Genomic DNA, 15,835 nt, shown 5'->3' on the forward strand with positions numbered 1-15,835 from the left:
AAGTGTACTTTTATTAAAATGTATATTCTATTTTGTTATTTAAAGTTTATTTTTATTTAATGTCTCCACATTAAAATTTTACTTTTATTAATATGCACATATTAGTTCTTTCAATTATAAATGAACATAAATGAGAAAATATTAAAAGAAATTAGTGACACACAAATATGTAAATACATAAGTGTACATAAATGACTATATCGAAATGTTTGTACCGACATATATTATAATGAAACCTAAATGTATGTACCGAAATGTATTATATTGAATTTAATGGACCTATATATTTATCGATGAACATACCAAAATATATCAAATGAATTAATATATAAAAAAAAATTAGTTCACCTAAATGTAGACATCAAAATATATTATGATGAATGAAATGAAATGAAATGAAAATTAAATGTAATTAATACATTAAAAATAAAGTAAATTGTAGCAATGGTCCGTTAACTTTAACTCAATTGGAGCAATGGTCCCCTCAACTAAAAATCCATTACCATTGGTCCCTCAACTCATCAAAATGTGCAGCTATGGTCCCTTAACTAAAAATTCATTACCATTGGTGTAATACCTTGAAAATTTAAATATATGAATACGCAGAGAAAAATCGAAAATAAATTTATTTATGGGTATGAAAAGTTGAATTGAGAATGTAACATCCCACATCGCCCAGGGGAGTGGATCCTGTAAGCCTTATATGTATATTCCCATCTTTACCTAACACGAGGCCTTTTGAGAGCTCACTGGCTTCGGGTTCCATCGGAACTCCAAAGTTAAGCGAGTTTGGGTGAGAGCATTCCCAGGATAGGTGACCTATTGGGAAGTTCTCGTATGAGTTCCCAAAAACAAAACCATGAAGGCGTGGTCGGGGCCCAAAGCGGACAATATCATGCAATGGTGGAGTCGAGCCCGGGATGTGACAATTTGGTATCAGAGCCAATCCTTGGTCGGAAGTGTGCCGACGAGGACGTCGGGCCCCTAAAGGGGGTGGATTGTAACATCTCACATCGCCCAGGGGAGTGGATCCTCTATGCCTTATATATATTCCCACCTCTACTTAGCACGAGGCCTCTTGGGAGCTCACTAGCTTCAGATTCCATTGGAATTCCGAAGTTAAGCGAGTTCGCGCGAGAGCAATCCCATGATGGGTGGCCTACTGGGAAGTTTTCGTGTGAGTTCCCAAAAACAAAACCGTGAGGGCATGGTCGGGGCTAAAAAAAAAACAATATCGTGCTACGGTGGTGGAGTGGGCCCGGGATGTGGTGGACCTCGGGCCCGGGATGTGTGCCGACGAGGACGTCGGGCCCCTAAAAGAGGTGGATTGTAACATCCCACATCGTCCAGGGGAGTGGATCCTGTAAACCTTATATGTATATTCCCATCTTTACCTAACACAAGGCCTTTTGGGAGCTCACTGGCTTCGGATTCCATCGGAACTCTGAAGTTAAGCGAGTTCGGGCGAGAGCATTCCTAGGATGAGCGACCTACTGGGAAGTTCTCGTATGAGTTCTCAGAAACAAAACCGTGAGGGCGTGGTCAGGGCCCAAAACGGACAATATCGTGCTATGGTGGAGTTGAGCCCAAGATATGGTGGGGGCCCGGGCCGGGATGTGACAGAGAACTTTTAAAGTTTTGTTTTCGGAATTTATTATAATTTACATATTTGTATTATTGAGATTTTATATTATTTTTTGAGGATTTATATTACTTTATTTGAATTTAGATTTTAATTAAACTAGTTACGAAGAGTGAAGTTTGGAAACTAATTATTTAAAATCTATAGACCATTCGAGGTCACAATTCATATTTTAGGCTAGAGATTGATCTCACGAACGCGTAGGCTCAAACCGTTCGTGAAACGGAGTTATAATGAAAGAGTTATTAACGTTTAAAGTTGGGGACATTTTTGTAATTTTGGCTTGATCTAGAAGGCTCCAGGTTTTAGAAGCCATTATCTCTGATGACACGTGGATGGCTGAGATGAAAAGAAAAGAAGAGAAAGGAGAGAAAGGATGGGGGGGGGGGAGGACGATTGAGAAACGAAAGAAATGAGGGGAAATGAGGGGGAGAAGCAGGGGAACCAGACGCCCCTTCAACCCGTTCTATTGTTCCAACCCGACCCATCTTTCTTCACCTCCTCCAATGGTTTTTCATTGGTTTTTTCGGGCGAACTATGTTACCAAACCACCTGAAAAATGTTCCATGACCTTTCCTCTACCTATTCCACCATAAATTAGATGAAGATTGGCCTTGAAATTGGCCAAACTGCACCGGTGGGTGCACGAGTTCATAGGTGTCGATCCACCAAATCTGAAACAAATTCCTTCAATCACCACCACTTATAGCATCCTCTTAAGGCCTGGAACAAAGCCCAAACAAGTTTGGGGGCGGCGGATTTGTTAAGGAGTCGAATTGAGGACACCCAAATTTTAGGGTTTTGGCGGGTTCATGGCGATTTGAGGCTTTTCCCAGCCAAATTGGCCTTGGCCACAGGCATGAAACTTGCTCCACTCGAGATCTACATTTCTATAAAATTTGGTAATTTTTGGAAATAGTGGACTTTTCCTATGAGCCAGGGCGGCCGACTGCCACCGACGGCGGCGCGTGGCCAGTGAGCCGATGCCGTCTTTTTAAGCTAATTTTGATGTTTTGAAACCAAATTTGATAAGCATTTGGTGTGATTCACTTGTTTGAGGCTAGTTGGTGATTATTAGTCACTTGTATGAATTTCGAAATTTGATTGAATTTGAACTGGTGAACTACGAATGGCTTGATCCCTGTTCAAGGTACGTAGGCAGTCTAACGAGAAGTTCGATGCAGCCATAAAATAAATGAGGTTAATTAATCGAAAATAAATCTTTAGTTGGAATTTTGATCTAAGAGGAGAAAATGGTGATAAATTGAAAATATAACCGTATGTGTTGGTAAGAGAATTATGGTTAGATCATGTGTGGGATTAAATAAATTTAATTAAAGAATCGTGAATAATGGTAGTTAAATAAATAAGAGTTTAGTTTGGGCTTATCACCGATATTACTTCCCGAAATAAATATTTCGGGGCGGGGCGTTACAATTGGTTCCTCAACTTTAACCCAATTGTAGCAATGGTCCTTTCAGCGTAACTCATTTTGACAAAATTTTGACGAAGTTGACGAAAATGATCATAGTTATACGTTTTGATGAGTTGAGGGATCCCAATTGTAGCAGTGTTTCTTCCAACATAACTTATTTTAACAAAATTCTAACGAAAATGACGAAAATGACTATAGCTACACATTTTAATGAGTTGAGGGACCAATAGTAATGAATTTTTAGTTAAGGGGCTATTGCTCTAATTTGATTAAAGTTGAGGGACTATTGCTACAATTTACTCTGAAAAATAGGAAATAAAAGAAATAAAATATCAAAATATAATTAATAAATGAGATGATTAAATGTAATAGGGACTAAAATTAGATTTTAATCTTATAGAAGGTTATGGTCTAAAATTCATCTTTTTTAAGGATTAAAATAAAATTTTCTAATTACTAATTCACTGACAACCAATGAGCAGTTCTATTGAAAAGATGGGTTGCCTGAATACAATCATGTAGAGTAAATACATTGAGCAGGGACGAAAGAAGAAACGCTAGAAACTCTTCAATCAGCACACCAACACCTGACATCATAGAAAGAAAATTGGAAGGGCTTTGAATTAACATGTATATTTACTTAGACACGATAAGTTAAAACATGAATGCACGAAAACACAACAATTCATCATTTTCGGCAGTCATAAATTAAGAGGGTATATGAGAGGAAAAAAAAAGTGTGTAAATAACATCACAAAAAAATATTATTTGCCTTAATCGGAGGGTTGGATGGTGGTCTATCTCAACCCCTTACGCTGATTCTTTTGTAATCACAATATGATAGTGTTTTTTTTTTTTTTTTAATGGAGAATAATGACAGAGTTTGTTGTGGGATAAAAAATGTGGAGACTGTTTGAATATAATTATGATAACATGATTTTTATAATGTGTGAGATTATGTGTGAAGGTATGCCATAATATTGATGTGGCGATATAAACCCAATCGTAGTGGAAATAAGTTAATTAATAATAAAATATATAATTGATTAATTAAATCTAAATAATATATGTCTTATGGAATGTTACTGAAAGGTTAGAACTCTCTATATGTAGATATCAACAGAAAAAGGATGAAAGGGAGAAGGGTTGAGAATCCGTCTATGGAAAATAACTGAAAGGTTGTATCCATTTGGAGAAGATATAACGTGTTCGGTGAAAATGCAACTTCTTCTAAAAGGGTATGAACTCTCTATATGCATTGAAGCCCTTGTCAGAAAAATATATTCCAGCGGATTATCTCTTCCATTGACTCATATCTTCCACACCACATTGTGATCGATAAACGACATTGGTTTTCAATCCTTTTCTATACCCGTTTTCTACCAGAGACTTGTAGTAATCTAGGTAGACAAATGGGTTCCTTAGTCCTTCTTCCTTTTTGCATTTTCTTACATGTGTAATGGACCAAGTCATTTTCAATTCTATTTAAAATGGCTAGGGAGGTATTTTGCCTGTCAAATTGAAATGCATGCACATATCCTAACCTAGGGTTTCTTTACGTTTGCATTTATTTTGAAAGAAATAATAAACACACTTTTTTTTTTTCAATTTCTCATACATTTTTGTTTAATTATGTGCATTGTTTTCGTTTGATTTACTTCAACAATTAGAATAGAGAGGGATATGTACAAGGACGAAGCTAGAAAGTTAGTTGACCAGGGGCACACAATTAAGTAGTGGCTGATGCAAAACTCTATTCTCGTTGTGGTGAGGCATTTTGTCAAGCACTTGGCCATACCATTGTGTGCTTAGCGTACATCCTTGCCCCTTAGTGTCTTTAATTGTGTCTTTATGTCAATATTGATATAGTCAATAAAACAAAGAGTTCAATCATATATGCATAGGTCCGGGAGCTCCAATTTATAAGACAATTAGGATAAAGGGTTAGAGGGTAAATTTTTTTAGAAAAATGACTAACTTTAAACTTTTCTCAAAAAATGTTGTCACTTATTTAAAAATATAAGGAAAAACTAAGGAAAATAACTTAAAAACTTTGAGTTTTAAAGATAAGTACAAAATAAAGGGTAAAATGAATAATACAATGAATAATACCATGATTGACTTTTTAGTGTAAAAATATAATTTTTCGTTAAAATAAACAATAACGGGAAGTTTTCGTTAAAGTTCCCAAAAATATATAAGGTTTTCCTCTGTTCTTCTTCGTGAGCTTCCATAACCAACTCTGATAACCAACTCTGGTGGTATTAGATGAGAATCCAAGTTGCACTTAAGATATGTCAATGTTATTTAGTTTTTGTTGAACTCGTCTATTTCACGGAGAAAATTGAAGGAGAGATATTTTGTAAAATTGTTTAGAAATAAGTAAATTTTTTCCAACAAAAAAAATTGAGATGGGGCACGTGCTCACTGACCTTTCATCAGATCCACTGCTAGGCCCTTCATCACCTTGCTTACTTGCGGTACTTCCGTTTCATTTTTTTCTTCTTTGTAGAATTGTTTCTTTCCTTTTCTTTTTATCAAAAGGGAAATCAGTTTTCAAATATCTACAACATATATTTTTATTACATACGATATTATCAACATAATTGGGTAAGGGATTTGGTTAAGCCCCACAATGGGTTAGCCACAATAATTTAGTTCAAATTCGCTTTTGATGAGAGTAAGACCTATTGTTAACAAGTAAAGAGAAACATTATTTGACCGTAATACTAAGTAAAAACCTTAGAACATATAATATTTGTTCTAAATTTTGTATATTTGTTACTGTTAGGGCACCCATTCCTTTGTAACCTCGTAATGTCTCCAAGTACTCGTAATATCACACGGCAGCTAAATTTTGGTTGGACACCTTGCACGCCTTTGTTTTTTGGCACCCTGTTTCGTTATCACGGTTCGCAGATCCACAGTATTTATCCATGTAAGGAGAGTACAAAAAGGACTTCTGTGGTGTTTTAGGGGGGTGGGATGGTGTGGGAGGCTATTAAAAGAAGGGACTTTCTCTCCACTTCAGGAACTCTGGTTGAGGGAAATGGGTTTTTTAGTCTAAATACAAATTCTAACAAAAAATTTAGCTAAAATACCAGCTTAGGTACCAATGGAAAAGTCAACTAAAATAATCCTACAAATACTATTATGATTAAAAATAATTAAAAGATAGTCACTCAATAGTACTATGTTTTTCGACCAGCTAATTTTTTTCTACGATTGATCGATTAATTTTCGCGCGACCAACTGATCAATTTTTCTGGTTTAAGGGTCACTATCTAACAATGACCTTCAAAAAACCCATGTAAAGTGATGAATTCTCTCATAGGGTTTGTATTGTTTTACGTGTGCATGTGAGGATATAATAAGCATAATGGAAGATGAAAAAGTTGAACCTATTAATTTTTTTTTTATGTCACTGTTGAACAATGACTTGAAATTTTTCCAACGATCGAAATATTTTTTTATCTCCAATAATATAAATAAAATGGGTTGGGCTTGGTAATTTTCCTTAGAATTGATATTTTTTCCTATGTTCAACTTGGTATTTAATCCTATTTACCTTAAAGCAAAAGCCGAATTGAAAACTAGTATTAAAGAGGTTTTTACCTACATATATCGAAACCGAATAAACCCTTAATGTCATTTTATCTCTACATTATTACTTGAAAATTAAATCCTTAGACTATTTTTTTTTATCTTCAGAAAAAATAAGCCCTTAAACTCATTAAAAATTGTCAATTTCCTCCCTCTTATAAGATTTAAACTGTTCCACCCGATTTTCATCATTTTAAGTCATGTGGCACACTTAGATAGTAATATTGTCAATTTCTCGCTCATAAACCCTTAACATTGCATGTAGGTTGTGAATCTAAATTAAAAAAAAAAAGAAGAAAAAAAAAAATCTCCAAAGCGTATCACATGCAAATCATGTGACTTAAATTGATAGTGAACTAGATTATTTAGCTTCAAATCTTATATTTCGTCCCACAAACAATTTAGCTTCCAATCTTACAACAGTAGATTGCAATTTTAATGAATTTAATAACTTATTTTTCTACTTAATAGTTTAGAGACTTAAACTTCGGTTTGACAATAATTAAAGGACCAAATCAACATTTTACTCTATAAAAAAAAGTGTAAGCATAACCAAAATTTAAACAATGAGAATAGTGCAGGCCCTAATGAGGTACATGATCCAATTTGGGTCTACAAACTAAATAAATAATATTGGCCCAAAAGCAACCATTGGGTTGAGAATGATCCATGACCCTTGGGAGTTTTGGATGGCCTTTCACAGCCTTACTTTTAGAACTCATTACCACCACATCCCTTTTCTTGTTTATTCTCTTACTTCGTCGTCCATTTGTCACTTAGTAATATGATGTAGTGGTATTTCTTTTTATTTATAAGTGAGAGATTTTAGGTTCAGTTATCGCCAAAAACAAATTTGAATCACATTACTGATAGCCCATTATGAGGCTGAGCCCACCTCTCCCTTAATGTAGATAATATCGTTTTTTTTCAAAGAAAAAAATAAAAAGAAAGAAAAACTCTCACTTCATCATTTTTAGATTGCTTAGGTGAAGACTAAAATCCAAATGACCCAACCAAGCATAAGACAATATGAAATTAAGCTCCTTTTCTTTTATTTCTTTGTCATATATTTTCATGAAGCAAATTTTCTTGTCGATGTCATTATCAGTGTTGATCACTCTAAAAAAATATTGATATTTGGGAGAAGTCTTTATTTTCTATTGCCGAAAATACTTTTTCATTTTATTGTATTGGACACAAGTGTACTAGAAACTTCTCTTTTTAAATAAAACTATTTTTTCCATAAAAACAAAGCAAGACGTGACGAAAATTTGGCACGCAGGACCCTTCAACCCTTGTCCTCAAGATAACATTCGATCAACATCAGATGATTAAGTAAGAATGCCCCTACTAATTAAACGGGTCATTAAATCAAAGATGTCTCTCTTTAAACAGTACTTGGTGGAAGATGGAAGGCTTGTGAGAACTTTGCAAATGACGTTTTATACAGTGGCAGAAAATATTTATGCTAATGTACTCAGATGCGGATTCAATCTTCACTGACCCTACTTAACTAATAATTAACAATTTAACTTACTAATACTATCAGTTAAAAATAATTTGAGAAAAGATTAATACGCTAGGCATTTCGTTATTTAACTCACTAGTACCATCCTTTGTCAAAAATAATTCGGGACCCACCGGCATACCTTGTAGATTTACTGATATGCGCACCCCTTTTGTTTGCCAAACCATGCCAAAACAAAAATTGTACTCCAAGTACATGCACATTCTCGCCGACCCCTATAACAATAATTTTTTGTATATAAAAATAATTGTTTGTTTGAATTTTGATCAGGTCATGATTTGATAAAAAAATAAATAAAAAATAAAAAAAAAACCTTCATCAATCATTTTGTTGAGCACTTGGTGGACACTTGGGAGTTCTACTGATATATGTCGACAATTACTGTAATCTTCGAGGCTTGTCGAGAGATGAGTGTTGAAAAATGTCGAGCAATGTTGAAGGTTGCCAAAACTTGTCATTTAAGGCACTTGGTGCGTACAATAGAGTTCCATACAAAACGAGAGAAAAAGAAGACAGAGCAATGATAGGAAAAAAAAAATAGAAGAAGAAAGAGGAGGAACAAGTTGTAATTCATTGTTGTTGACTCGTATTTAGTTTGTCCAAACTGTGTGTATGAGTCAAATCTGAATACATAGACAAATATACATGGGGATTTTAAAAATGTTAAAACAATCATAGGCAACCAATAAGTCGATGTTGGCTCCGCTTAGTGGGACCTTACATTGTTGTCTACAAATATCAATAGTTGTGCTATTATCACATGTGCTCAACTGATTGATGTTAGTATATTTCTTGTTTTAATAATTGGTTAACATCTTAATAATTTGTTGGGTAAAGTACAAAAAACTATCTCAATTATCGCCCCTCCTCCCCCCCCCCAACCACCTACAACCCAGAAAGAAGGAGGAGGAAGAATAAGAAAAAAAAAAAAAAAAAACTCAACCCAACCCAGTTCGTGTACCCCTGCAACCCAGAAAGAAGAAGAAGGAGAAGAAAAAGGAAAAAACAAATCCAAAGTGCCATTTCATCCCCACCCCCCCCCCCCCCCCCCCCCAAAAAAACCCAACCCCCTGCCAACCCCAAATCCATCACTCTCATCCATTCTCCACATCCTCTTCCGCACCCATCCTCCACCTTCTTTCCGCACCCATCTTCCCGCCGATGGGATCTGGGGTTTTTTTTTTTTTTGGGGTTGCAGGAGGGAGAAGAGGGGGGGGGGAGGGGGGGAAGACAAATTGAGGGTGGGTGCGGGGGAAGACAAATTGGAATTTTATTTTTGGGGGGTTTGCAGGTGGGGGGAAGAAGATGAAGATAGGGAGAAGAGAGAAGAGGGGGAGGGGGAGGGATGACCCGAGAGGGTTTTTTTTTATTTTTTTTTATTTTTTTTATTTTTTATTTTTTACTTTTTATTATTATTTTAATATTTTAAAAATATTAAATAAAAAATTTTAATAATATTTTAATGATTTTTAAATAGAAAGTGGGCCTCGAATCAAGCCACGTTAGCATTTAACTGAAAAGTAAACGATCAAGTAACGGAAGGTATAACATTGGACTAAATTCTAAAGATGAGGTATAACATTGTCAATTTTAAAAGATAAGGTATGAAAATGTCGTGACACCAATAGTTGAGGTAGTTTTTTGTATTTTACCCTAATTTGTTTCATGATATTTTTCTTTAATTGTAACTGGAAGATCTTAATGACGGACTAAGCGGGCCAACTACAATTAGGTATTTATTCCTCTTGCACTCATTTGCCTTTCTTCTTACTCTAATTCTGGTTTCACTGCACACACAAATATTCAAAAACTTATGTCGTGTTCGTATGAGAGATTAATTCTTGGTCATGAGAGTTTTGAGTTTTCTAACAATATTCATGAATAAAGGCCATCTCCAACAAAGTTCTTTTAACTCAAAATTCAACTCTAACGGAGGGCAACAATAATCTCCAGAAAAAGTTATGTGCTAATTCCTAAAGGGCTTGCCAAATGTAGCCCTCTTTGCAGGAACGGGTAACACTGGGCCTGGGTCTACCACGTGCAAATTGGCTGGCGATACATAAAATATCATGCACCTACAACAACTAAGCCACATAATGCAAAACATGCAGGAAATCGGAGGGCCTAGATCAAATGGCTGCAAATGAAGCAATTTGTAAAAATACCATAGTTATTCTCAATATACTAAAAGGTAATAAAATATGAAGGGGTTAAACTGAAACCCCTCCATCATTGGACATGAAAAAGTATAGGAAAATAGTCCAAGATGGGACAATTTCTCTAATCTTAGGACATAAATAGGACAAACCAGCCATGCACAAATCCGAAATTACTAAAATACCCATATATGAATACTAAAAATCATCAGCCCATTGCATCACTGTTTTCATTTGGAAGAGAGGGCTGTCAAGAGAGCCCTGTGAACTTTGGTTCCTGGGTTAAGCTCAGATTTTTGATTTCCAATTTCGAAGAGAGAGAAATCCAAAGAGAGGCAAGAAGAGTGAGCTGGGTTTTGGGTTGACCTTATACCTCTGATTTCGAACAAAGGGATGCGAGAGAGAGGTGCGAAGAGGGAGTTGGGTTTTGTACCATATTTTCTGTTTTGGCCAGAAAGTTCCATTTTTTCCAGCGACTAAAGCTTCGGTAGGCATAGTAAGGTAAGGTGTTTATTTCCAAGTTCCTTCATCAATGACTTATGGAATAAATAGGTTGTTTTGTAAGATGAATTAATACTTACAAGTTAAATTAGGGTTTGTGTTTCATGTTGGGGCGTATAGGTTGTGGAATAAATTTTAAGTTTTGGCGTACTAGAAAACTGAGATGGAACAATTTCTTGTTCAAGTGTCCAATTGCAGAAATTTGAGAAATTTTTTCCGTAATGTGCATGTGGTGTGCATGACTACATCTTAATATGAGAAGCAGGAATGTTTACTAGTTATGATGCATGTATGTTGTGGCCCATAATTTAGTGAGTATGACCACAACCTAGTTGGTCTCGGCCAAAAAAAAAAAAAAAGAAAAAAAAGAAGCTTAGAGAACGTTAAGGATCATGCGTGTCCATGAAATAACGACAATGAGTATCATGTTTCCCACGTGCACAGTTAAATGATGGTTGATATACGTAACAAGACTTTTCAAATTGTCACTGTAATTTTATATACATAACAATTATGTTTTAATTGTATCCTCTATACCAATATGTTGCCTTTAAAGTTTCTCCCGCTCTGTGCATATCATGTGCAACGCCCTATCCTGAAAAATTACTTTTTTTGAGAAAAATTTTGATGATAGGCCAAATTAAACTCTTATTGCTTTAACTACCATTAATCACGATTCTTTATCTAAATTCCTTAATTCCTCACATTTCTATTACCATATTTTAAAACTTCTAAAACATACGATTCAATTATCAATTTTATCCTCAATTTTTTCTATTAAAATCACTTCTCAACAAAAGATTAATTTTCGATTATTTAAGGCTGCATCTAACTCTGTTAGACTGCCTACATACCCTTGAGCAGGATCAAGCCTTTCGTAGTTTACAATTCAATAAGCAAACCAATTCCAAAAAATATTCAATTAATCAAAATATCCAACATTTGTGTTAATAATCAAAACACGTTAAAAAGATACTAAAAACGTAATTGGAATAATGAAATTTGCATAAAAACGCAATGTCAGCTCACTGACCATGCGCCACCCCAACTCGCCGGAAAATTTCACAATTTCTAAAAATTTCCAAATTTTACAAAAATGTAGAGCAAGTAAAAGGGAAAAACTTTTATACTTGAGCCGAAGTCCAACTTGGCTGAGAAAAGCCCCAATTTCACTCAAACCCGCTAGAAACCTAAGAATTTGGGTGGTTCAATCTATCGCCCTAACCAAGGCTTGAGACATGTTCTTGGGTTCACTAAGAGTCCATTGGTAGTGGTGGTGGTTGGAGTTACCTTCAAATTTGGTGTATCGCCACCACGAACCTGTTGCACCCACTATGCGGTTTTTTGTATTTTTAAGGCCAATTTCCATCGTTCCATGGGTGGACAACGAAGAAGAAGAGTCGTGATGATGGATGTAGGTGATGGGGTGTACTAATTTTCCAGAGAAATGACGCAAAACCGTCGAAAAATCATATGGGGAGCCCGAGTCCTAACCGGGTCACGAAGGACAAACGGGTGGAAGGGAAGGGACCGATTTCCCCTCATTCTCACCTCCCTCCTTTCCCCCATTGGTCCCCCTTTTCTTTTTTCCTCTCTCATTGTTCCTCCCCTTCTCTCAGCCACTCCCGTAGCTAACCTTTTTTATTTTATTTATTTATTATTTATTTATTATTTTTAACACAAGGCTCCCATAATTATGGAGCCTTCTAGAATTCATAGCAAATGACCATTTTGCCCCTATCTTCGTTCATTTCTATTTCATTCGTTATAACTCCATTAGGCGAACAATTTCTGCCTACATGCTCTTGAGATCGAGTTTCATCCAAAAATGGCAAGAAATAGTCTGGAATATATGAGGATAAAATATGTCCTCGTATAATTACATTAATCTTTTAAACTTAACGATAAATTTCACAACATAATTTATAATAATTTCCAGAACAAAACTTTAAATGTTCTCAATTCAATTTTTCATACCCATAAATTGATTTATTTTTTATTTTTCTCCACATTATCATATATATAAATTTGGGTAAAGTACAAAAAACTACCTTAACTATTGTTGTCACGACATTTTCATACCTCATCTTTTAAAATTGACAATGTCATACCTCATATTTAGAATTTGGTCCAATGTTATACCTTCCGTTACTTGGCCGTTTACATTTAAGTTAAATGCTGACGTGGGTTGATTCGGGACCCACTTTTTATTAAAAAATTAATAAAATATTATTAAAAACAAAAAAAAAGTTATTTAATATTTTTTAAAATAATAAAGAAAAGTAAAAAAAAAAAAATCCCCCCCTCTCTCTCCCCAACTTCATCTTCTTCCCTTCCTAATCTTCAACCAAAAAAAAAAAAAAAAAAAAAATTGAAAACACATCAACACCCCCCCCCTCTGCGGAAGAAGAAGAAGGAGAAGGAGAAGGAGAAGAAGGGAGAAGGAGAAGAAGGAAGAAGGAAAAGAGGAAAAAAAAGGAGAAGAAGGAAGAAATTTTTTTTTTTTTTTTTTTTGAAAACCCATCAACCCTCCTAGCGGAAGAAGGAGGAAGAAGAAGAAGAGGAAGAAAGAAATTTTTTTTTTTTTGAAAACCCATCGATCCAACCCAACCCAGCCCCCCCCCCCCCCCCCCACCCCCAAAAAAAAAAAAAAAAAAAAATCCCTGCAACCCAGAAAGAAGAAGAAGAAGAAGAATAAAACAAAAAAAAAAAAAAAAAAAAATTCAACCCAACCCAGTGCGTGTACCCTCTGCAACCCAGAAAGAGGAAGAAGGAGAAGAAAAAGAAAAAAAAACAAATCCAAAGTGAACCCATTTCGTCACCCCCCCTCAACCCAACCCCCTGCCAACCCCAAATCCACCACTCTCATCCATTCTTCACATCCTCTTTCGCACCCATCCTCCACCTTCTTTGCACACCCATCTTCCCGCCGACGGGATCTGGGTTTTTTTTTTTAAAATTTTTTTTTTTGGGTTGCAGGAGGGAGAAGAGGGGATGGGGAGGGAGGAAGACAAATTGAGAGTGGGTGCGGGGGAAGACAAATTGGATTTTTTTTTTTTTTTTTTTTTGGGGGTTTCCAGGGGGGAAGAAGATGAAGATGGGGAGAAGAGAGAGGAGGGGGATGGGGAGGGACGAATTGAGAAGGTTAATTTTTTTTTTTAACTTTTTATTATTATTTTAATATTTAAAAAATATTAAATATTTTTTTTAGTTTTTAATAATATTTTAATGATTTTTAAATAGAAAGTGGGCACCGAATCAAACCACGTCAACATTTAACTGAAAATTAAACGGCCAAGTAACGGAAGGTATAACATTGGACCAAATTCTAAAGATGAGGTATGACATTGTCAATTTTAAAAGATAAGGTATGAAAGTGTCGTGATACCAATAGTTGAGGTAGTTTTTTGTATTTTACCCTATAAATTTTTAAGGTATTACATCATGTGCATGTACTGTACAAATTATATGCATGTGGTGTGCATATAGGAATACAAAAAAAAAAAAAAAACTGAACAAGTTCGTGAAACAATTTCATTTGATTCAATTGGGTTCTTTCGTGCCCATTCAAACTGCAATTTTCAAATCCTTGAAATATTTGAACCCAATCAAATTTAATACCAATTTCAAATGAATGAATCTTCAATTTGTCAAATAAAGTTTAGGGTCATTTATCTAATTACGTCATTTTTCTGATTTCGAAGAGAAAGTTGTGAACTAGTTTTTGGGTTGAGCTTAGATCTATGAGCATAAGATGTGCATGCCATGTGCATGTTGTGTACATATAGTGTATGAGCGAGCTTAATACGAAGAGAGAGAACGACTACGCGAAACAATCTCGTCCATATCTTTCTCTCTTCCTTCTTTCCACTATGATTTCTCTTTTTTTCCCACAAATTTATCTATTCTCCAAAAGGCAACTGACCTTTAATACGTTTTTCACTTAATTGTAGCAAAAGCCAAACCCTATTTTAGTGCTTCTAGATTTGGATAGAGAGAGAGAGAGAGAGAGAGAGAGAGAGAGAGAGAGAGAGAGAGAGAGAGAGAGAGAGAGAGAAAGAGCAGAGGGAGGGAGAAGACAGAAGAAATGAAAACCCACATATAAATCAGAGAAATGATAAAAAATAAAAAATGAAGGATTTGGGTCTCCTCCAAGAAACACCAAACCAATTACTTCAACTCTAAAAATCCATCAATCAAAATGCAAAATTAAGCAAACTCAGTTCACAAAACCTACAAATGAAAAGGTAAAACTTGAAGAAGATTGGTGGGTTAGAGCGAGAAAGCTATTGTGCATATTCGAAATGTAGAGAGAGGAGAGAGAGAGAGAAAAAAAAAATAAAGAGAGATAGCTTGGATGAAGAAGATGGGTGGGTTAGAGAGAGAGCTCTTGGATGAAGAAGATGGGGGGTTAGGGTTCTTAGAATTGGAATTGGGCAAGAGAGATTTTCTCCTTCTCCCCTCTTTGTTTCTCTCTCTACAAAATGAGAAATGAATATTGGAATTTCTGGATAACTCATTTATATGAGACGACAATTTGGTCATTTTTCAGTGTAGGAAAAATCCTATTTTTGTCCAGTTATTGTGCATGGCGTGTGCATACTGTATACATATTCAAAATGTCTTGCTTCTGTTCCAAGATTAAGAAATTGTCCCATTTTGGAGTATTTCCCGAAATTATAACCTTGCACTATTTATGACTCCCCAAAGTGGGACTCTTTATGTACTCTTTGTCATCTCACAGTTTAACGTCAATTCTTGTACAAATATTATCTAATATTATGTCAAAAACATGAGGTAACAAAAAATCTATAGAAAGTCTCACTTTAAAAATGTATCATTATTTAAGGATGGTGGCTAAATATAGCCAAACAATTAGAATGGCCTAACAAGATTAGATGGTACTTTATCACATGGAATCTAATATTATTTTTAATTAAACGTATGTAATTGACGACCGGCCTATTGGT

Source organism: Pyrus communis, chromosome 17 (assembly GCF_963583255.1).
Source record: "Pyrus communis chromosome 17, drPyrComm1.1, whole genome shotgun sequence".
Classification (NCBI taxonomy): Eukaryota; Viridiplantae; Streptophyta; class Magnoliopsida; order Rosales; family Rosaceae; genus Pyrus; species Pyrus communis.